The following is a 22,895-nucleotide window of genomic DNA, read 5'->3' as shown; positions in this document are numbered from 1 at the left end:
CGCTCTGGCTGGATACTGACTCCTAATTTTGGAAGGAATGGGCCCCGTCACAGATCTGGTCAACAGGTTTAGCTGCAGTTCTCTCTGCTCTGCTGGTCTGGATCTCTGGTTCTGGCAAAAGTTCTTGGCACTGCACAGCAGTCTGGTCTGGGTCTGGTCTGCGGTTTGGATACAGCTCTGCTTTCTGGGTCTGGTACTGGCACCGCGGACTGGTCTGGGTCTCTGGTTCCGGCAAAAGTTCTAGCCAGAAGCGAACAGCACAGCCCGGCTGTTGAATAGTTTGGTTAGGTGGCTGGATTCTGAGGTCTCTGAAGGATTCAGCTTGTGGGCTAGGCCTCTCTGCTACAAGTTCTGAAGTCTGGATTCTAAGTTCTGGTTCTGGAGTCTTCTGGCAAAGCGCTTCGCCAGAAATCAGTTTGAAGTGGAAAGTGAATGTCCCTACCTGGGTTTCAATGGTTCTTTTTATGTCTTTTGAAAGTGGGTGGGAAGGCTGACTTTCTATGCCCAACCCTCTGAGGATCCTGATAGGCTAGAGGATTCTCTGTTGCCTCACTGGGGAACTGAATTGTGAGTCATCCCGTGTCATGAGACATCATTTTTATGGCATACATAAAGAACCCTCCCCTTGTCACTTTGCACACACATCTCTTTTTGACTTAAATGCATATTTATCTATGTACATTTTTTCTGATATTATATGTCCAGTTAACATAGAAAAATGGGTCCCAAGGGATTCACAGACAGACCGGGTAGATGTGGGGACTAAGCTTGCGCCGCCCACCATCTCATCCCAGAACCAACAGTATCAAAATCCCCTGGTTCAAATCCATTCTGGTGACTGCCTCCAAAAAGGGGGGCGGCCCAGAACGGGAACCAGAGGAACCCAAAATATCTCCCATTTCTAGTTGCCAACTTTTTCTTTCAGATTCCCAAGACTCTCCACAGAATTCTGCCCAAATCTCTTCTCTTTGCATGTCCAAAACCAGAAAATTGGCCCACCAGTTGTCCAAAAATGTGCATTATCCGTGCCCCCTTGAGGAGAAGGAGGGAAGATACTATGCCCCGGTACAAGTACAGGGGCAGGGTACAATTTTGGCACTGGTGGACACTGGATCCCAAGCTACCCTTCTGTCCAGAAAGGCCTTTGATGAACTGAATTCAGGGCGGGGGTGAGAATTACCAAATTCCTCTCACCTACCTTCCTGGACAACTTCAGAACTTTGATGGGAAGGAAATTCCCATCGAGGGGACTGCAGATCTGGACATTAAAATTGGACGACACAAGGTGAAACACCCGGTCATAGTAGTGACTCCAAAGGGCACCCCTTGTTTACTAGGGAATTACCTCCTGAGAAGGTTGTCACCCCTAATAGATTGCGTAAACAAGGTCCTCTGGACCCAGACTAGCCGACCAATAAAATTAAAACAGAGTACCAACCATGTTAGTTTAAACGGCACATGCCAAATGGTTGAACAAAAGTCTGACCAAGTAGAATTTCACTTCCAGAACAACCAAATTCCAGACGTGACAGTAATAGCAGTAGGACAACAGACTGGTGATTGGGGGGTCCTCTCTATTTCTGAAAATGAACCTTCCTTCCAGTTTAAGGTGGTATTCCACACTGGAAGGAAACACTCTGAAATTCTTTACCAATCCACAATCAGACATTCCCACTCCAATAGTCAATGAACGGTGAAATCAGCTCAGAGCCTGGCTGATATTCAGCAAATTGGAGAGCAGTTGTTCATCCCTGTTCAGTTAAATGAAGGGAAGGACTCTGTTCTCGCCCGAGTGTGTGTGAACAACGGTAAGAGCTTCATCAGTGAAGTCATGTTCCGCCAACTCCCAAAAGATCCAGCCATTCCCACATTCAAACTGATAGACAAATGGGAAATGGATCTGGAAACACCCAATTCCAAACATCTCCTGCCAGGCAGGTGTGTGCTCAAAATCTCCATTGGCAACAAGAGCATAGTCCATAATTGTTGAGTCGTGCGAGACGTCACTGTCGCCTTTTACTTAGGCAGTGACATTCTCAATCGCTTTGCCATTAGTTTGGACCTAATAAACTTCAAAGCTTCGTCCCGATTAGCGGATAATGCATTGGGCTTTGATGATCCAGAGAAAGCATTTAGGTCAGCTCAATTCCTACTTTATGCTGTTAAAATTCAGATTGGAGAAGAAGTCACCATCCCAGAAAGGACCCGACAATTCTCCCTGGGAGTGAAAGTTAAAAGAGGACAAAAATTGAAAAACCCTGATGCTTATATTCATCTAAATGCTTCTCTCCAACAGCAAGGGTTAGGGGTAAACCCAACACCATTAGTCAATATAGAACATAACACCATTCCAATAGAGGTGAATCACAGCGACTTAAAGAGTATTACTCTAGCTGCAGGCACCATTATTGGAATGGCGGTTGATGACCGACATTTTTCCATTGATTTAAGAAATTAACTGTTAGGACCAATCCCCAAGGACTGTTTTGACAGTGACAGTGATGACTATACAACACCAGACAGGATCTTCACCTGGCATGGGGGGAACTTCCTGGTGTACACTTCCTGTCGTTATGGTAAGGAAGATGTGACTTGTGACTTCAGAGGGGATGAGGTGATTTTCCAGGTCCAGGAGGGCTGCCTTTCCCACCTGAAGCCACCAGTCCAAATCAGCACTCTGACCAGGGACTTCTCCACCCAGCTGGAGGGGGCCGCTCAGATAGCGAAACCAGAATTCTTTCCAGGCTTCAGACAGATGGTTGAAGAGAGAGTCAACCTAGCTGATGCCTGTGGGACTCTGGAGCAGAAGCAAAAGTTGAAACAAGTTTTCTTGTATTTCCAAGATCTCTTTGTGGTAGACTCATATGACTGTGGTCGCAAAGACATCCACACCACAATTCCCACGGACCCTGGCATGACTCCAGTGTTTGTGAAGCAATATTGCATGCCTCTCGCATCTATGGAGTCCCTTACTGAAATAATTAAGAACCTTGAGTCCCGGGGGATAATCCGTCCAGTACACAGCACCTTCAATAATCCGGTGCTGGGAATATTGAAGCCAAACGGCCAGTGGAGACTCTGCGCCGACCTTAGGGAGCTCAACAAATGGGTCCATACTTCCCAATGGCCTCTGCCCTACATTGACCAAGGGCTGGCCCAGATCCAGGGGTCACAGGTATTCACTGCAATAGACCTGACCAATGGATACTCGATTGTGCCTGTCAGTAGGGAGGACCAATACAAACTGGCTTTTACCTTTGGGGGCCAGCAGTACACATGGACCCGGACTCCCTTCGGATATCTCAACTCCGGCAATTAATTCAACATTTTCCTACATAAGGCCATGCCCAACCTGGGTGCGAGGGGTAACCTGGCTTATGTAGATGATGTCCTCATCAAAAGCTCAACTGTGGAGGAACACATAGCGGAATTCCGTTATGTTCTGACCCAGTTCAGGGCCGCCGGAGCAAAACTTTCCTTTCAGAAAGCACAGTGGTGTAGAACCCCTGTTCATTTCTTGGAGCTTGATATTACTCCTCAGGGTCTCTGTCCCCAGGAAAAGAAAGTGGAAGCACTTCAGAAACTGAAAGACCCCACAACTCTGCGGGAACTAAGGAGCCTCCTTGGACTGACTAATTACAGTAGAAAGTTCTTTGCGGGCTACGCAGAGATCACTAGACCCCTGATTCATTGATGGGGGGGGGGGCCAAGTGGGAATGGTGTCCAGAACAATCTGAGGCAGTAAGACAACTCAGAAGAAGCCTCTCACAAGCGCCCTGCCTAGCTTACCCTGTCAGAAACAAGGAGTTTTTCTTGGAGACAGGGTTCTCTAATACATGCTTGACTGTAGTATTATATCAAAAGCATGACAAGGTCAATAACGTAATCTCCTATGCGAGTAAAACTTTATCCTCTGTGGAGGAAAAATTCAACGATTGTGAGAAGGCACTCCTGGCAACAGTGGGGGCATTTTAGAGGTACCACCCGTTTATACAGGGGGAACACATCATAGTGGAGACTCCACACCAGCCTCTGCAATATCTCCAAACTGACAGAATCCGGGCCGGAAAAGTAAGTAATTTCTGAATTACTTCCTGTATTCTGTCAATGCAAGGCTTTCCTGTGGAGGTCATATATGGCCAAAACAAGAAGAGTCCCCTTGCGCAAGGTCTGGCTGACTTGCATGATTGTGCCAGAGAAAACTGTCTCGAGGACGAAAGTCTAAAAATCAAGGACAACATGGAGGCATACCTTAATTCCCCACACAAAGTCTTTGAAGAAGACAAGTGTGAGGGAATGCCCACTGTCTATGTGGATGGATGCTCTTACCATGTTGACAACAACAGGGAGAAAGAACTGGTGGCCGGTGTAGGGAATGCACGGGTGAATGAGTCCCCAGAACCCTCTTCTGGCTACAAAATTGGTCCCCGAAGTAGTCAGGTGGCAGAGTTGGTGGCTGTGCATCAAGCCATCCTCACTGCTTTCCAACGTCAACTCCACAAACTGGTCATAATCACAGAATCGGATTATGTACGGAACGGGTTCGTGGAGCACCTGGTTAATTAGAAAACCAGAGGCAACTTATGTGCTAATATCAAACCCTTGAAACATGGGAAGTTAATCCAAAATATTGAGGATCTGGTCACCTTGAATGGGATGACCGTCAACTTGAAAAGATCAAGGGTCATTCCAAAGTAGAGGGACCAGACAAAACTGGAAATGTCTTAGCTGATCAGCTGGCCAAAATCGGGGCCATACAAGGGGATCTAATAGAAATTGAGTCCCTGTTGGGGGAAATCCAGGTTACTGCTATCACTAGGTCCCAGATAAATGCTCACAATGGTCTTTCAACTACACAATGGAGTAAGGAGACCCCAAATGCTGATTTGATGACGGCTCAGAAGGGGGATCCAATAATTGGCAAGTTTTACCAACACATTGAGGACCCTGAGAACTTTCCTCCGGCGGATACAGATTACATTGGGAAAGAGGACCTCAGAGTGTTGATGAAATGTCCAACAATGTTCCGAATCCAAGACGGTTTGTTGGTGAGGAAATCCCAAGCTGGCCATGATCAGTGGGTGGTTCCTACCTCATTCCGAAGCCTGATATTAAGTCACGCCCATGATGCGGCCACAGCCGGTCACATGGGGGTTTCATACAACACTTGAAATCTTAAGAGAGGTTGCATACTGGCTACACATGAGGCAGGACCTCGACCAATACTTGAAGGGGTGTCTTGTGTGTGCACAATTTCAGCCAACATCCCTCACACACCGTGCGCCTCTCCAAAAGAGGGGGAACACACTGCCATGGTCAGATTTGCAAGTCGACTTCATAGGCCCCGTGATTCTCTCCTCTAGGGGAAATAAGTACATGTTGACTGTTACATGCTTATTTACTAAATGGGTGGAATGTCTCCCGGCCCCAAACTGCAAGGCAGAAACAAGAGCTGCCCTGATGATCAACCACATCTTTTTGCATTTTGGTCTACCCCAAAGGATTGAGTCAGACAGAGGTAGCCATTTCACCAGCAAAGTAATGACAAAGATGTGGGAGATACTAGGGGTTAAAAGGAAGCTACACATTGCTTACCGTCCAGCTTCTTCTGGTGCAGTAGAACGTTACAACCGCACCATTGTGAGCATATTCAAAAAGTTTGTGGCAGATTCTGGGCCAAGTTGGGATATTCGATTACCTCTTGTCCTGATGACCATCAGATCTAGCCCTTCATCTGCAACTAAAATGTCACCGATTGAGCTGATGACTGGACGCAGGATGGTGCTTCCCCAGCATTTGCTCTACAGGACTCAAGAGCAGAAATTGATCAATGCCTCCACAACTCATGAGTATGTTGACAATTTAAGGAAACACCTTCAACATGCTTTTGCCTATGCTCATAGAAACCTAGAAAGATCAGCCGATAGCATGAAGACCTACTATTGAACTTGAAGACTACTAGGAAAGAGTACAATGTAGGAGACCAGGTTTATCTATACAATTTCCAAAGGAACCAGGCCAAACAGCGGAAATGTCTTCCTACATGGAAGGGACCTTTTGAAATTGTAGACAAGATCTCACCAGTCGCCTACAAGATCTGCATCCCCAAAGGCAGTTTGGTGGAAGGGGAAGACAAGTGGGTCCATATTAATCAGCTAAAGTGTTGCCATCCCAGGCACAGTCTGCAGCAACTGGAGGAGTCCTCTGCAATCTCACAGGGGGCCGCTCCAGATTAATACATTTCCAACCCTAAAATATTCCACATAGAGCCTCTAAAATACAGTGATAAGAATTCAAATGTCTTCTGATTTATAAAATGTATATGTTCACCCCATTACATTAATAGCGGTGGGGAAATGTCTACGAATATGTTTCTGCCGCTTTTGCTTTGTCATCCTTGGAGAGATAAACCATGGGGACTGACCAAGGAGGACGACCGGGAGACTGTGAGCAAAGATCCGAGAGGCCCGGGGTACCGTCCAATACTCCCATCAGGACCGGCGAGGAGAACCGATCGATCCACCCCTGTTGGAGGAGAAGATACTACATTTTGCCATCTGCGGAATGAGAAGAAGATGAGGCGAACATCCCAGTCTTGCGAGTTCCATCGATGAAAGTTCAGAATGGCCATCGCAAGAGGGGGGCTTGTGGGATGTTTCAACCCACACATCCAAGCCCTACAACATCATTGTGCATTACTGACATGGGCAACATCAGAATGGCCACCGGAAAGCATGCTGCTGGCCAGAAATCACCAGAAAGTGCGCAGTGAGAACCTTACAGACAGGCTGCCATCTTCTTTTGCCTCTGTCAGTGTTAATACAGGAGACCATTGCCAGCCCCATCATTTGGCTGCCCACAGAACAAAAGCAGACAAAGGAATACAGAGCTGTTCAACAATTCATTTTCTTGATTGTCAAAATTGCTAAAATCATGGGCATGAAACCACCAAAAAAATCCAACTTCTGGTTGGGTGTTCTACATTACTGTACTGCAGAATCCACACCAATACAATGTTAGCAAGGATCATACGCTATCAAGTAAAATCCCCTTTTTGAAATGTATTAATTTAAGGCAGCTGTAAAAAATGGGTGCAATACCGGTGCCTGCCACTGACCGGTGCTAGCGATCTAAATTCTGACAGGAGACTTGTATTTCAGGAACTAAACAGTGAACCTGAGTTAGCTGGGACTTCAAAGGCTTGCTTGTCCATGAGAAGTCTTCACACCTGGTCATCTAGGCAAGAAGGCAGGAAATCACAAGGTTCTGTTAATCAAATGGAGAGTGGCAGCCTGGACTGATGCCCTGCTAGCAGGAAAAACCAGACAAATGATTCCTTCAGCTGAATAGCGTGTGCTGATTTTGGGTGTGAACTGTCAACACTGCTCTGGGGGAATGCAAGACATCTGATCTCTGAGTCAAGCCAAGTTTCTAGGGGCGGGGACAAAGCAATGGGTGTACTGCAGTGGAGGCAAATGTATGTTTTATTAAATTGCTTATAAAATATTGTATCAAGTTGACAGAAATGTACAATTTGGGGATTCTTAATATGAAAAATGCACCCACGATTTGAGACTAAGCTGGACGTTGTGGGATGTTCTGAGGCCAAGCCCTGTAATTATTAATATTGTAACATGCTAGAGACCTCAAAACTTACTGTAATATGCCCAGAGAGGGTGTGTACCTCCGTGTCAGATTTGATAAAAAACCAATATGGCAAAACCCACTAAAAGCGCAAAATGTTGTCATTTCTGAACCCAAGTTCGTAGAAACATGTGACTTGAACTGAACTGTACCTTAAGCAATCTGTCATGCAATGTAGGTAATATTAACAAGTTGTGTATCTTGTAATTATGTGTTTTTATAAAAAAGAAGATATGTTGTAAGGACACAAAGGGGAGTGTCCTTTCCTTGTGCCATAAAGATAATACCTGATGACACATTCTGACTTACATTTCCGTTCTCCAGTCAGGTCACAGTAAATCCTTTAACCTATCAGGATCCTCAGAGGGTTGGGCACAAAAATCAGCCTTCCCACCCACTTTCAAAAGACATAAAAAGAGGCACTGAGACCCAGATAGGGACATTCATTTCCACTCTTTAATCAATTTCTGCGCAGCACGCTGCCCGACCATATCCAGAACTTTCCAGATAGACTCCAGAACTTGAAGCAGAGAGTCCTTAACCAAAAGCTGAATCCTTCTCAGCAGGCCTCAGAATCCAGCAACCTAACTAAACTATTCAACAGCCGAGCGAGCTGTTTTGATTCTGGCTAGAGCCCTGTGCCAGAACCATATCCAGACCGCTGTACCATGCCGATAGCAGAACCAGACCAGACCGCTGTGAAGTGCCGATAGCAGACCCAGACCAGACCGCTGTGAGCAGTACCAGTGTCCTGAGAGAGAACCGCAGCCCAAACCTGACCAGATCCGTGACGAGGTCGCATTCCTTCCAAAATTAGGAGTGGGTATCCATCCAGAACTGTACAGAACTTAGTCTAAAGTGATCCTATCCCATCCATTTCAACCTAATTAGAACTGCATAGAAATCGTGTGTCCATCCTGTGATTTCAAAGCTGTAAAAGTGTAATCTGTGATTCTGAAATCTTGACTTCATTTCTGAAAATCTACCTCCACAAAAACGTCAGTATCTTTTGAACCGTACGTCCTAGAAGCGAGATTTAACTGTCATTGTAAAGCTAAGAACCTAAACTTTCCAACGCACCCATAATAGGTTTTCTGTAATCGCGTTCGACGCACTCAGAAAAAGTGCCGCCAATTGTAATTTTGCTCAATTTCACCACTTGTAAAAATAGCTGCTTCTTGCTTTCCACTGCTGAAATTCGTTTTCACTCTGATAATCATTCCTGAATCATTGCTAATGTTGATCTCAACAAATTCAAAGTAGCTATCACCTACCCTGAATGTCCTATAGGGAATTAAAATCATTTTTAGCATATTTTTCACTTAATTATAACCACATTTAAAAGTATTTGGCCTGTGTTTTAAAATCATCCCTGTTTCTCTAAGCTTGCTGGGGGGAACGGGAACTGAACTGCTTCTGATTGTACTCCTGAAAACCTGTGTGCCTTCATTTACATCTCTTCATATTGCATAGGGGGGGAGTGAGTTGTCACAAAGGAAAAAGTGATCAGATTATCTCTTGTTGAAACCATATCCAGTTTATTTCTGTGCTGCATTCTTTCCATCATTGCTTTTCCTTGAAACCATACAAAGTATTCTCTGCTACCTTATCCTTTCTATACCAACTCCTAAGTAATTAATGAATTGTGCTACTGTAATATTATCCATTGTTGATCACTGTTCATACTCATAAGTGTGCTATAAAATATTAATTTATCCATAAAAGTGTGAGATATATATATATATATATATATATATATATATATATATATATATATATATATATATATATTGTTTAATTTTTCCAATAAACCTTTCAATTTGCAAAACAGCCTACTTCTTGGCTCAGTGAGGTCAGGGGGATTCAAAGAGAGGGGCGTTATGTAAGGGTTTATCATCCAGATTTGGCATCCCAGACTAGGCATTGACTTAGTTGGAGTGCTTGATTGAAGTCACTTACAGCAGCAGCGGTTCTCAGACCACTCCTTCATGGCTTTACACCTTGCCTCGAAAGCAATCTCACCCACTGAAAAGGGATTCCTCCACTCACGCCCAGCCTCCACATAGAAGACGGAGACAAAATATAAAATCACTAATTAATCTCATTGCAGCAACTTCACTGGACGACGAAAGTTCCAGTTCCCTTTGTGGAACCCATCTGCAAGTCTTTTGTGGCCACAAATAGGTGTCATGCCTGCGCCATGGGCGCATCCATTTACGCTCAATTTTGACTATATGTTTATCATTTATTTACAACAGACTCTTGGATCTATCTATATTCACTTTGGAAACTTTATTTCCCATTTGCGAGACTTTGCTGCTTAATTATTATTTCCAACAAACTACGCATACCATAATGCACCTGGCTACAAGCATTGATTCCTGGCTGTTCCTATTGGTTATCAATGGAACTACACCCCCCAGAAGCCCTAGAGACTTTCCCTGCTTCCACCAGCCCAGGAACAGAAAGGGAGGTGGCCGATTGCCTGCAGGCGTGTTTAGCCAGGTGCAACCAATTAGCCTGCCTCTGTGCTGGGCTAGGCAGTATAAAGGCTGCTGCCTGCAGTGGCTCAGCCTCTTGCATCTGAGAGTTCTTCCTCCACCTTTTGCATTTTTCTACGGATCTTGTATGCTGCTACCTTCACTCCTGCTTGGACCCTGCCTTGTTGCTTGCTCCACCCTGCTGCCTCCAGCCATAGCCTTCCAGGCTCCCTGCCTCACAGCCCTGCTCCTCTGGGCTCTCCACACTGCAGCTGATCACGCTCTGCTGCCTTCCAGTCTCCGCCCTTGCCCTGCCGGGCTCTCCACATTGCAGCGGATCACGCTCTGCTGCCTTCCAGCCTTCGCCCTTGCCCTGCCGGGCTCTCCACATTGCAGCGGATCACGCTCTGCTGCCTTCCAGCCTTCGCCCTTGCCCTGCCGGGCTCTCCACATTGCAGCGGATCACGCTCTGCTGCCTTCCAGCCTTCGCCCTTGCCCTGCCGGGCTCTCCACATTGCAGCGGATCACGCTCTGCTGCCTTCCAGCCTTCGCCCTTGCCCTGCCGGGCTCTCCACATTGCAGCGGATCACGCTCTGCTGCCTTCCAGCCTTCGCCCTTGCCTACCGGGCTCTCCACATTGCAGCCGATCACGCTCTGCTGCCTTCCAGCCTCCGCCCTTGTCCTACCGGGCTCTCCACATTGCAGCCGATCACGCTCTGCTGCCTTCCAGCCTCCGCCCTTGTCCTACCGGGCTCTCCACATTGCAGCCGATCACGCTCTGCTGCCTTCCAGCCTCCGCCCTTGTCCTACCGGGCTCTCCACATTGCAGCCGATCACACTCTGCTGCCTTCCAGCCTCCGCCCTAGCCCTGCGGACCCTCTACATTGCAGCTGATCACGCTCTGCTGCTTTCCTTCCTCAGCCCTTGTCCTCTGGGCTCCCTGCACTGCAGCCTGCCTCACTCCGGCTGCCTTAGCCCTTGTCCTCTGGGGCTCCCTGCTCTGCAGCCTACCTCTCTCTGGCTACCTACAGCCCTTGTCCTCTGGGCCTTCCTACTTTGCATCTTATCACGCTCCGCTGCCTACTATCTACCTTTTCCGCTGGGTTCTTGGCCTAGCAGCTCTCTACAGTCCTCTGCTACCTTCTACGTTCAGCGGCCCTGTCCCTCAGGGTTCACTCCTTACTGCCCGGCCCTTACGGGATCCTTGCCGTGCAGTCTGCTTTACTCTGCTGCCCTAAGCCCTTTTTCCTCTGGGCGTTCTACCTTACAGTCCTACTCCTGTGGGCTTACTCATTGCTTTCCTGCTCCTCTGAGCTCTCAACCTTGTTCCTTACTGTCTTCTGCTATCCTATCCTGTTACACGACTTTCCTTTCATTTCCTTCTGCTAGTTTGCTATCACCTCCTTTACTGGATTTGTCTGTAGTATCTTCTCTTGTACTGTTTGTAGACCCTTTTGTACAGAGCTTGTCTGTTGGTTCCCATCAGTTAACCTCTGCCCCTTCCCTTGTCCTGTTTCTACAATACAGACACCCAGAGCTGCTGTTCCAAGTCATGAGCAATCAGCGTGGGCCTCTGTTATATCAAACTGTGCAGAAGGCTATAGTATTTCCAAGGTTCATGGAATACTCTTTTCCTCTATCTGCATACACCCCAAGAGGGTATTCATTCTGTATCTTTTCCCTTGCTACTCTTGCTTACTCTTCGTTCTCTTTCCTTTCCGCTGTGTGTGTTCTTATCTGTCCACTTTATTTGGCACAACCACCCAAACCCTTTCTGGGTGTCCTGTGCCACTCTTTATAGAGTGCCATTCCTGACAGAATGCAAGAGCCAAAAATTTCTTGTTCCATAGGCCGGAAAGGCACACACAGAACAAAGATGCTTTCCTTTCGGGTAAAGAAACCTTTGCATAAACCTATGGTTTCCCTAAAGACAGCAAACAAGAACCTTAGTCTAAAGGACAGTCTCGCCTCAGTAAACAAAGATTTACAAACACGGTACTATACTCACTGGCTAGCTGACCCTTCTTCCATGTACAATTATTATGACATTTGCAACTATGACCCGCAGTCCTTATCTGTTGCGGAGCTACAGCAAGATAATGAATTCTTACAGATCTTGTTAAACCAAACAGTGAAAAACACTCCTGCGCCTTCTGACAAGCCTTCTAACACCGCAACAGCCAAGGATATAGCACTCATTGTGGGAGACTCTAAACCAGAATACGCTGTTGCCAGAGTGATATGCGCAAGATCAGCTTGGCAAGCTCCCCAGAATGCTGGAAACCCTTATTTGACAGGACAAGGCAGTCATTATCCTGAGGTTTGTGCATCTGGTCCTGGGTACAAAAGATCTATACTAACCATCGGTTGTCTTAATGCTTCCACAGTATCTACTAACCACAATAACCCTAAGGTCAGTCTTCCCATTGCTACAACCGAATTTTCTGCCACACCAGCTTCTGAAGCTTTAGATCAAACTAATGATACTTACCTGCTACACGAACAACTCCTACGCCTTAAAAGAAAGACCGAAGACCTCTATGATGACTTTGTTTATTTGCATTATAAGAATCTTATGAAGGGACACAAGTCACCAGACCATCTGACACTATGTCCAACACCTGACATCTTATCTTTAGAGATCGACATGATAAGGCCTGGAATTGCCATACAGAAAAGTATACAGACTTATACCAAGCAGATGGAAGACCTAAATATAGCATATGTATCCCTTCTAAAGACTGACACAGCTCTTTTACCTTCCAGCCACAGAAACTCAGGTTGTTGTACTGACAGAAAAGAATTAACTCCTCCGGTGGGTCAAATCACGCACACAGCCATTACACCACAAAACAAGGGTGGTCTTCTGATTGGAAATCCCTCTGAGTCAAAGGATGGTTCTGCCCTCACCCTTGCCTATTGTCCAGTACTCACACTTACAACCTCTTCTGAAATGAAAATGGCAGCTGAAGAGACTGGCGCAGTTCACACTGAGCATGCTGAGTTGGCAAGCGGGGCTTGCCAAAGTGTGGCTGTGCTATCAGACAACACTCTTGAGCAATCAACATCTTCAGTTTCTTCGATACCCCCTGAATCGCCAGTGCTTGTGGTACCCGATCTACCAGTAGTTGCAACACCTGAACTATCTGTAGCTGCTACAGCACCCGAACTTCCAACTGCAATCCATGATCTTCCTGCTGCTGTGGTTCCTAAACTCCCTGCCACATTTGAGACTCCTCAAGTCTCTGCTGCAAATCTTGAGGTGGCTATAGCTGTGATTCCTGAAGCTACTGCTAATTCTGATGCTCCCGATGCCCAGATTTCTACTTCCTTTGCAGCTGTGCTCGCTGCAGCAGAATCCTCTGCTACACAACCTGATCCCTCAGCACCTTCTCTTCCTGATCCTACATCCGCCATGCTAACTGTTGTAGGGTCAGCGAAGGGTTTTCCTGTTAAGACTACTGCTCCAGTCGTTTCTGCTGGTGTATCTATAGCACTAAGACTGCCAGACTCTACTCTACCAGTCTCAGGTGCGTTCCAGCCCGCTGGCTCTCTCATGACACCCACACACCCAGTTGCTACCGCCTTGATACTCTCTACAGCCATTCAAGACTCTCACCTTGCAACCCGTTTCTGGTGCTTCATGTTTTGCCTTTTTGGAGTAAGACTCTTGTACGGTGTGACAGACATTCTTCCTATAGGTCGGTCTTCAGGGAACCTGGAGAGGGGCCTGGAGAGGGGCCTGGAGAGGGGCATACTGTCATGCCTGCGCCATGGGCGCATCCATTTACGCTCAATTTTGACTATATGTTTATCATTTATTTACAACAGACTCTTGGATCTATCTATATTTACTTTGGAAACTTTATTTCCCATTTGCGAGACTTTGCTGCTTAATTATTATTTCCAACAAACTACGCATACCATAATGCACCTGGCTACAAGCATTGATTCCTGGCTGTTCCTATTGGTTATCAATGGAACTACACCCCCCAGAAGCCCTAGAGACTTGCCCTGCTTCCACCAGCCCAGGAACAGAAAGGGAGGTGGCCGATTACCTGCAGGTGTGTTTAGCCAGGTGCAACCAATTAGCCTGCCTCTGTGCTGGGCTAGGCAGTATAAAGGCTGCTGCCTGCAGTGGCTCAGCCTCTTGCATCTGAGAGTTCTTCCTCCACCTTTTGCATTTTTCTACGGATCTTGTATGCTGCTACCTTCACTCCTGCTTGGACCCTGCCTTGTTGCTTGCTCCACCCTGCTGCCTCCAGCCATAGCCTTCCAGGCTCCCTGCCTCACAGCCCTGCTCCTCTGGGCTCTCCACACTGCAGCTGATCACGCTCTGCTGCCTTCCAGTCTCCGCCCTTGCCCTGCCGGGCTCTCCACATTGCAGCGGATCACGCTCTGCTGCCTTCCAGCCTTCGCCCTTGCCCTGCCGGGCTCTCCACATTGCAGCGGATCACGCTCTGCTGCCTTCCAGCCTTCGCCCTTGCCCTGCCGGGCTCTCCACATTGCAGCGGATCACGCTCTGCTGCCTTCCAGCCTTCGCCCTTGCCCTGCCGGGCTCTCCACATTGCAGCGGATCACGCTCTGCTGCCTTCCAGCCTTCGCCCTTGTCCTACCGGGCTCTCCACATTGCAGCGGATCACGCTCTGCTGCCTTCCAGCCTTCACCCTTGTCCTACCGGGCTCTCCACATTGCAGCCGATCATGCTCTGCTGCCTTCCAGCCTCCGCCCTTGTCCTACCGGGCTCTCCACATTGCAGCCGATCACGCTCTGCTGCCTTCCAGCCTCCGCCCTTGTCCTACCGGGCTCTCCACATTGCAGCCGATCACGCTCTGCTGCCTTCCAGCCTCCGCCCTTGTCCTACCGGGCTCTCCACATTGCAGCCGATCACGCTCTGCTGCCTTCCAGCCTCCGCCCTTGTCCTACCGGGCTCTCTACATTGCAGCTGATCACGCTCTGCTGCTTTCCTTCCTCAGCCCTTGTCCTCTGGGCTCCCTGCCCTGCAGCCTGCCTCACTCCGGCTGCCTTAGCCCTTGTCCTCTGGGGCTCCCTGCTCTGCAGCCTACCTCTCTCTGGCTACCTACAGCCCTTGTCCTCTGGGCCTTCCTACTTTGTAGCTTATCACGCTCCGCTGCCTACTATCTACCTTTTCCGCTGGGTTCTTGGCCTAGCAGCTCTCTACAGTCCTCTGCTACCTTCTACATTCAGCGGCCCTGTCCCTCAGGGTTCACTCCTTACTGCCCGGCCCTTACGGGATCCTTGCCGTGCAGTCTGCTTTACTCTGCTGCCCTAAGCCCTTTTTCCTCTTGGCGTTCTACCTTACAGTCCTACTCCTGTGGGCTTACTCATTGCTTTCCTGCTCCTCTGAGCTCTCAACCTTGTTCCTTACTGTCTTCTGCTATCCTATCCTGTTACACGACTTTCCTTTCATTTCCTTCTGCTAGTTTGCTATCACCTCCTTTACTGGATTTGTCTGTAGTATCTTCTCTTGTACTGTTTGTAGACCCTTTTGTACAGAGCTTGTCTGTTGGTTCCCATCAGTCAACCTCTGCCCCTTCCCTTGTCCTGTTTCTACATTACAGACACCCAGAGCTGCTGTTCCAAGTCATGAGCAATCAGCGTGGGCCTCTGTTATAGCAAACTGTGCAGAAGGCTAGAGTATTTCCAAGGTTCGTGGAATACTCTTTTCCTCTATCTGCATACACCCCAAGAGGGTATTCATTCTGTATCTTTTCCCTTGCTACTCTTGCTTACTCTTCGTTCTCTTTCCTTTCCGCTGTGTGTGTTCTTATCTGTCCACTTTATTTGGCACAACCACCCAAACCCTTTCTGGGTGTCCTGTGCCACTCTTTATAGAGTGCCATTCCTGACAATAGGGCTGTACCGAATAGCATATTTAGTATTCGGTTGAATACCGAATAGTTTGTCAACTATTCGGCCGAAGCCGAATATGAAGCCGAATAGTTGCTTTAGTTTATAAATCATGTTCCAAACGGCCAAAAACACACTTATTAAAAACAAAATAAAGCACCATTTTAAATCCATTCTATACTTTTATTTCTCTTCATTGTAATTAATATAGCATCTTTATTTAAAGCATAAAAGACAGAAATAAAGCAGTTTTAATCATAATGAAGGGACCAAATGTACAGAGGATTGTTGCATATTCAGTGTCAATTAAAGTAGGAGGCTTCACAAATGCAAAAGGATTGCCTCTGTGAATCAGATGTATTGTATTGTCTATCCAGTTGCAAAGTCGATGCGGTCGAGTTTCGAAACTTCTTTGCAGCTCACATAGAAATGTATATAATGGTTCATATCGGCTCATGCAGGACACAAGTCAAGAGAAAATATTAAATGCTTGAACTCCATCTCACACCTATTCACCCCACCCAAACAAATGCTCACTTTTCATTTACCTTAGACACTCCTTCTCGCCAATACACAAACATATGCAACTTATCATTCCTGATAAAATATCAGGTAATGTTAAACTCAGGACTCAAGTCCCTAAAAAAAATATAGGTAGATTATGACGTACGCAATGGGAAGTGACATGACAGAAACTGAAAGTATATATGCACATTTCTTTCAGTTTGTCTTTTCCAACTGAAAAAAGTGCACAGTGCATATAAACATTCACCAAAAGAGAAGATTTTCCTCTATTGTTGCAGGCCAAGTATAAAAGATGAGCACCTTTTATGTATAAGAATCTGTAACAAAACATGCCCTAAAGAGCAGATTACAATATGAGATATTTTTCAGCTGTGTGATAGTAATTTGTCTGGTCTAATTCTATTCAGTTTTGCAAACTGAAGTCTATATTTGCCTTTCTGAGTTCATGTTGCATTGTATTTAAATGAGAATGTCAAAGTATTGGGCAAGAGCTGAATAGCAAGAAACTGTTCGTCCGGAACCGAATAGCTTTTTTTCAGCCGGAATTCGGGCAAATACTTACTCGATGCTGAAGTTCGGTACACCCCTAACCACAAACCACTAGTCCAAACCCACCCACGACCATTAGGCCCCAGCTGCAAAAGAAAATCATATTAGAACAAATAGTACATATTAAAAACTTGCAAACCACAATCAATAGTCCAATCATGAACATAGACCCACAAACCCTGAGTCCGACCACCCACAAATCCAGGAGGTAAGCTGGTACTGCCCCTTTGTTCCCTTATACCCCAACTGCTGCTGTTCTGCAAGTGCCCCTTCTCCTTCTGCCCCCTCACTACTGCTGATGCCATGTACCATTCTGCCACCCTTGACTGCTACCCCATGCCATTGTGACCCGGACCTCTGCTGCCCTCTGCCAATCCGTTCCTGGGTGATGCTGCCCCCTGTTCCTTTCTACCCCTCTGACCACCATTACCCCCCCACACCCATTGCTGTTCTTCCCCATCAATGCTGTTCATCTTTGGCATTCCTGCCTCGTGTGAGCCCTTCTGCCCTTCCTGACTTCTGTTGCTCACCTTTGTGCCATCTTTCCCTTTGCCCACCATTTCACCGTTTCTCCTATTTCCACTTCTGTCCCCCTGACTACAGTTGCACTCCCCTTTTCTCTTCTGCCCTCTTCACCCTTAACCGTCCACCAATCCTACACCATCCCTTGCTCCTGGCACTGCCATTTGGCAACTGCTACTACCACTCTCCCTCAAGTGTCCCGGCCGTCCACTTCCCCATCACCAGTCATTCCACTGGAACTGCCCAATCTACCTACCAATTCCCTGCTTCTCCAGTCCAATCTAGAGCAGGGCTCCCTGCCTGATCAGTGTATCTCATGTGCTGCCCCACATTAATGGGCAGCTACCATGCTGCAGTCAAGAAGCATTCTGTTTTCAGATAATGAACTTGTATCCTGGTGAAGGGTGCCGTGAGGGAGGTGACACATATCCTAGGATCAGAGTGGAAGTCTATTCTGCAGAACCACAATGTGGTGGAGACAACACATGACCGGGTGGTCCAGTTCCAGAAGCGCGGGCCGGACCTGTGGGGTTGTTTCTGGAAGCTGGCCTCAAGACCCCACAGGGAGTGCCTGGACATGGGAGGTATCTCACCACCACCACCTCGGAGGCTGTAGACATTGGTTAAGTTAGTGCTGACTGTCATCACTATCATATTAGAACAAATAGATGGTATTGGAGGATTTAGTCTGGGGCTTAAGTTCGGTATATTGCATGCCACCCTGACAATAACACGTTATTTGCTTCCCAAAGTGTGTGAGTGACTAGACCTGTCAAAAACTCTTAGAATCGCTGAAGACTACACCAAACCATGTTCTCATGGCAAAAGGGCATGTGTGATGACAAATGTATGTTCACCCAACACATGCAGCAACTGCCACTCTTGACCTGGCTGGGTCTATATATAGACACACATGACGCCTGCAATTGTGCAAGTGATGCTTCCATTGCCACAAATGGAAATGGTTTAATGTATTTTTGCTGTGGCTGTTTTCACTGTCGCTATATTTACTGTAGTGTTTTCGCCGCAGCCGTTTTTGGTGATTCTTTTTTAAATGGGTTGTCCCCCCGTACCCACCATCTAACATACCCCCATCACCTCACCCTGCCACCCACCAACCCAAATCCCCGATCCCAAACACACAATATATTTATGTGAAAAGAAAAAAAACACTTAAAACGGCTCAACAAGAACACCACCAATCGCCGTGGTGAACAAAATCCATGGCAAAAACACAACTGCCACAAACTAGTTAATGTGCTCTGTGGTGTAGCAGGCATAATACAATGCAGCTAGCTGAACTCACAATAGGGACACAGGGCCTCATTCCGAGATTAGAGGCAGCCATGGTGCCATGGCTGCCTCCAATACCAGGTCCGGGTCCGGTCTGGTTGGTTGGGAATTTACGGGGTCATTCCGACCGTGGAGGACCCGGTAAGTCCTCATTCAACCAGCCATTCCCCATTTGAGCCCCAATAGGGCTCAATGGGAATGGGGAAGGCAGTAATTACGGGCCTGCTAATAGCAGGCCTGTAATTAGCGCCCTAGTCCCTTAGAGAGACCCGTAAAAATGTGTGGTCAGCACACACGTCCTTTGCGGTTCCCGCTACGGGACCTCGGAATTGGGTAGTAAGGGATTACCGGCACCAGTCTTCTTACCAGTGCCCGGTATCCCTTACCGCCCACCTCGGGATGAGGCCCACAGTCTCATAAGGCCACTCAGTCCACTGTCAAACAGGTCTGTAGAGGTTCCACAGAGGTATGCAGTCACCCCTTCAAAGTTGCTTCTGCTTCTGTAGAAAACGTTGTCCTGTGAATCTCTTTGTCATCCCCCACTCTTTCTCTTTCATCCATACACCCACTCACCATTCCTCTCCCACTCTCCTCTACCCATCATGTACCTACCTACCCTACATCTTCTTTCCAACCTCTTCTTCCCTTTCTCTCAGGCATATGCCTTGACCCAAGCTCCAGCCCACCCTTACCCTATATCCATCAATCAATCTCCCTACAAACAGATTCCCGAACACTGCCCCCTCACCTACCGTGCCAACCCCACATATTCTGCCTTTCTTTCTTCTTCTCCAAGACAACACACATATGTGAGTCACGGTCCTGATTCATGCCCCTTCCTCCCTCTCTCTCTTTTCATCTAGCTTCTATTGCCACTACTTCCTCTACGCTATCCCACATCCCCCACACACTCCCAGCCAAGCCCCATGACACTATTGTGGCAGGCTTAACATATTGTGCTCCCATTGAGCACTTCGCAATGTAAATTCTGAAACTTCTTGCTACTTGCTCCTCCTGGCACTTCCCCATCTCTCCCTGAATTCAGCCTCTCAACTAGAACCTGCCCCACTCAACAAAAAGTACTCACTGTCGTACCCATATGCAAGATACCCTCTGTTGATGCTAAAATTGCCTCCCTCTTGAGCATTCACTCCAAAATCCTCAAAGGAGTTTACCTAACTGCATTGTCATCTACTTAGAACACATCTCACCGGGAAAACTCATTCAATCAGGCACCAGGGGCAACAGCTCAACGTAAACTTTTGTCACTCACAACTTTGGCCTTTTTGACCACTGATCAACACTCTTGCCTCCCCCGTCGCTCATCCTACTTGATCCCTCTCCATTCTTAGACAATGGGGATCATCCCACCTTCCTTGGGACTGTCACTTCCTTGTCTTCTAGGACCCAATACTCTACTGGTGGCCTCATACCTCCCTGACTGCGTCTTTCCAACCTCATACTCCCCCAATGCATCCTCTCAGTATACCTTGCCTGTTGGGAGCCTCTCAAGGTCCAATGACCGGTCACTTCGATTGATCCAATAAACCACATCCCTGAAAGCATTCCTTCCTTTGGTCTCCACTTTCACTTCCAAGCTGATTACTTTCAAATAATCTGCAGCCTCATACATCGATCTGTCACTGGATGGTTATTCGTGCACAATCAATCCCTACTTACCTTCCTGCCCATGATCTACACATGCAGCCATGGACGTTTCACTCTTACATAGCTACATTCATGTCCCTCTACACACCACCTTGCACCATGCATTCCTCCTTTATCCTGAACCTCTCCATCCAGACCCCCATGTGCCTCCTCCCAATTATGGATGTTTTCATCACCGGGCCCATCCCTCCACCATCATAGATATATCATCAATCCCCCTGGGTACGATGCAACTAAAGACTAACCAGGACTAACCAGGGAATGGCCATCTAACATTGTAGGGCAGACCTAAACCTACCTAACCACATCTCACCCATTGGGATACCACGGGCAAGCAATATATGCACAAATATGCAATACCCTGTTATGGTACTAGTGCCCCATTGTGCAGTCAATTCATGTCTGTGTTAAGTCCATGTACTCAGCCAGGCTTCTCCTTGCTACCCTACCACCAAACAGTTTTCCCTCATCCACTAAACCACCTATCTTATGTAATTGTACCTTACTGAGGAACGGTCTCTGTAAACAGTATAAGTGTGACAAAATGACTGTTGCTCTGCAGGAGTACTGCAACGAGTGGTGCCTATACGGCCTACTCAGGCCCACATTGCTACTAAATCAGCAATGATCCCAATCATAAAGGTAAAACAGACACAGGCCAATGGGTATACCTCCTTTATCATTGTGTGGTAAGTAGGGAAGAGGGCTGGCTATATTCACAGGAAGGGTGTGATATGATAGCAGTAGCAACCCAAACAGCATTAGTACAAAGACTGAAACATAAAAGAATGTCCAATCAAGGCTCTATGATAATATGTATACTTTAATTAAATAATAAAAATGCATATTACTAAGTAGAGAGGACACGTAAAACCCATTCCTGTAAGAGTACACAGAAAATAACTGGTATAGAATCGACCTCTGGGTACTTAAGCAGGGGAGATCAGGCCAGCAATTGCAGCAATGCCACTGTTCAAATGATATGTCTCTCATGAAAAGGATTGAAATAGGGCTTATAAGTCACTATAGTCTTAAAGGTTTATCCCAGTGACAGGGCTTCTTGAGAGTACCTTGTTCTTGGGCTTAGGTGGTTCAACAGCATCTGTGCTTTCATTGTGATCAAACCAGGTTTGAGATGCGTTGAGTCATATTGATCCACAGGAGAGTCAGAGTCAAGTCGGCTTCAAGACATGGCTCTGAGTGGTTTAAGTCAGCATTCAAGACAAAGTAGCACAATGGGTCCAGCATGTTTGGTTCAGTGGTTGACTCAGTTCTAAACAATGTTGTTGCTGGTTCGAGATGGCGCATGTCATGATGGCCTCCAGCAGTTTGACTGGATCTTCTAGTTGCTTCGAGGCAGTGCACAAAAAAGCAGCAAGTCAAAGGCTCCCACAGTGGTGAGCCTGTATTTGAGTCAAGGCAGTGATGAGAGCTACTAGAGTGAAGCTCCATGGAACCAGTTCAAAGATCTTGGAGTGCAGTTCAAAGATGCAACGAAGGCCAAAAACAGTACCACAAGTCTTGTTGGCTCGAAGGGTGTCGAATGTTGATGTTAATGTTAAAGGATATTTGTACCGCACACTATCACCACCGGAGTGGTCCCCTGGCACTCTGGCAGCTCTGAAAGAGGGAGGGGGGGTGAGTTAGTGGGAATAAGCTGGAAAAGTGCAAGAGAGCAGTGATGTGCTGATGGCAGCCTCAGCCCGGTGGGTCCGGCGGCTGGGCTTGGGGTGTTTTAAGGTCGGTAGTCGTCGTGTGCTTTTGTGCAAGTCTATGTGGGGTTTGTTTTGTTGTTGCAGTGTAGTGAAGTTAGTGCGGATTGCTGCGTTTTAGGCTTGTGGTTGTGTTTGGTTAGAGTTTGAGAAATGTATGCAGAGGGATGAATTTGTTAGTGGATTGGTTAGTTGGCATTGCTGTCCTTGCAGTTATGTCTATGTCTGATGTTTGCTATCATTCACTATTCCATCATTGCTAATTTTCAATATTCTGTCTAGATGTCAGGCAGGCTAGTGATCACGATTCCAATCAAGTGTTGCACTTACCATCATTCACAGTTTCATCCAAGTGTGGCGCATGCTAACATTCACATTTCTATCTAGATGTGACGCAGGCTAAAGTTAAGAATTCCATCTAAGTGTGGTACATGCTAATATTCATAATCCCGTCTAGATGTGACGCAAGCTAAAGTTAAAAATTCCATCTAAGTGTGGTACATGCAAATATTCATAGCCCGTCTAGATGTGACGCAAGCTAAAGTTAAGAATTGCATCTAAGTGTGGTACATGCTAATGTTCATAATCCTGTCTAGAAGTGATGCATGCTAACGTTAAGAATTCCATCTAA

Source organism: Ambystoma mexicanum, chromosome 5p (genome assembly GCF_040938575.1).
Source record: "Ambystoma mexicanum isolate Mex_15411 chromosome 5p, UKY_AmexF1_1, whole genome shotgun sequence".
Classification (NCBI taxonomy): Eukaryota; Metazoa; Chordata; class Amphibia; order Caudata; family Ambystomatidae; genus Ambystoma; species Ambystoma mexicanum.
The sequence above is the reverse complement of the archived record's forward strand: the minus strand, read 5'-3'. Positions refer to the sequence as shown.